Genomic DNA, 1923 nt, shown 5'->3' with positions numbered 1-1923 from the left:
TTTTCATTATTTGCATATTTTTATTAAGAACTCTAGATGAAAAAATTCTTAAGGGGCTTATGATACAATTGATTTGTAAACAGTTGTATCTAAAAAGAATTACATACTATTACAGGTGCTACAAAACATGCCTGTAGAGGTTATTGTGAGATCACCAAGGAGAGTTAATAATTCTACCTGGGAGCAAGGCTCTGAGCCATGATAAACTACTGGGAAGATGTTCTTAAATAAAACATGATTTTAATAGATGAATGAATCATTTTCAAATCATCAACAGTTTTGTTTTTCAATATTAAAATAAATACTAAATGCCTATTGGTATACATTCTTAATCCCGTACTGCAATCCTCCTGTTCCCCTCACGCATCAGCATACCTTCCAAATACTAACATTTTCTGCCCTATCAAATGAAGCTCACAAAGATATTCTGGAATCCAATTAAAGTGACATTTGTTTAATAAATGCCTTTGACATTCATGCACTGACTTTTCTCTGTTGAGAGTGAATAGTCAGAGCCACTATGATTTAACTAAAAAGTAACAGTAACATTTTTTCTCTTAATTTATTCTTGGTTAATGTCTAAAAAAATGAGCTTTATTTTTTCCTCAATTCCAATAAAGACTGTTTACCTTACTTTCTGTCAATGTCTTTTCATAAAGTATAAAAGACAGATTACTAATGATTTTCTGTTGTGGTGCATAATTTTGAAAAATGAGACTCAATTTTCCCAGTAATGAGCATGGTTTTAAAAATAATTTTTCCCACATAAGCATGGCACTCATAATTTCCACAAATTGCTAGCTAGAGCTACCATCAGAAAAATAAAGTCTTGATGTTGATGCCTACGAAAACTGTTTGAGTTGGGAGAGATGGGGCCCTTTGGGGCTGCACACAGTGACTGTGCTTTGTAACTCTACATGTTATTGCTCAGTGTTTTTGCCTTGGTACAGCTGTTTCTAGAAAACAAAGGATGTTCCTTCCTCCACTGTTACGTATATTTATATATTTTTTGTTTTTAAAAGATACCTTATTTTTTACCTATATTTTTTATTGCTGTTCAAGCACAGTTGTCTCCATTTCCCCACCATTAACTACCACACCCCTTTATCCATTATGTTGAATGTAAAGGGAGTTCAATACCACAGCTGAGCTCCCAGCATTAACTAATTTAAGTTTTTTCATTCTTGTGAAATCTACTTCTCAGGCACACACCCCTGCCAGTAGGATGTTTGGATTGGAAGAGACCGTGGTGTCAGTCGCTTCACATTTCATCAAATGAGAACATTGTTTCCGTCTAGGTTTTGAGGCAGAGAAGCCCTCAGTGAACTCATTCTTCTGAGTCTTTACAATGAATCTTCCTATTCTATAAGAAGCCTCACTGCCTTTTCCTCCCATCTGGCCTTGGTTGGGCATCATAGACTAGGTTGTCAAGTAAGTTACAGCAACTGTAACCCTCAAAGGCATAAAGCATCTTAGCCTTACAAGGCTGTCTCCTCATATGTAAATTGTGGGCACAAACAGAAATATCCTCTTAATGATTGTACCATAATTTTACATGTTTTACACATGTGTTTGCTTATTTAAGGAACTTATTAAAGGCTCCTTTGTGCCCCAACACAGGGGTAATTTTTATAATTATGTTATCGGTACTTAGGAAAAAGATGTAGGTCCTATAAAGTACAGGGCTTAGTATAGAGCTATTTGATTTTGCTTACTGAGGTCATTATTTAGGGGTCCTCTCTATCTCACTTAGTCTTATCTGTCAGTGAGTTAGGCCAAGTCTGTCCATACCATCATGTTTCTTTATCTCTCCTTGTGTTTTCAAAATGTTTCCTTTATGTATTTTAAAGCTGTCTTATTTGGAACATAAAAATTATGTAGTATGAATTTTATCTCTTGAGACTATAATTTCAACATCTATTT

This window comes from Artibeus jamaicensis, unplaced genomic scaffold, assembly GCF_021234435.1.
Source record: "Artibeus jamaicensis isolate MK-2021 breed Jamaican fruit bat unplaced genomic scaffold, CSHL_Jam_final contig_466, whole genome shotgun sequence".
Classification (NCBI taxonomy): Eukaryota; Metazoa; Chordata; class Mammalia; order Chiroptera; family Phyllostomidae; genus Artibeus; species Artibeus jamaicensis.
Note: the sequence above shows the minus strand (reverse complement) of the source record.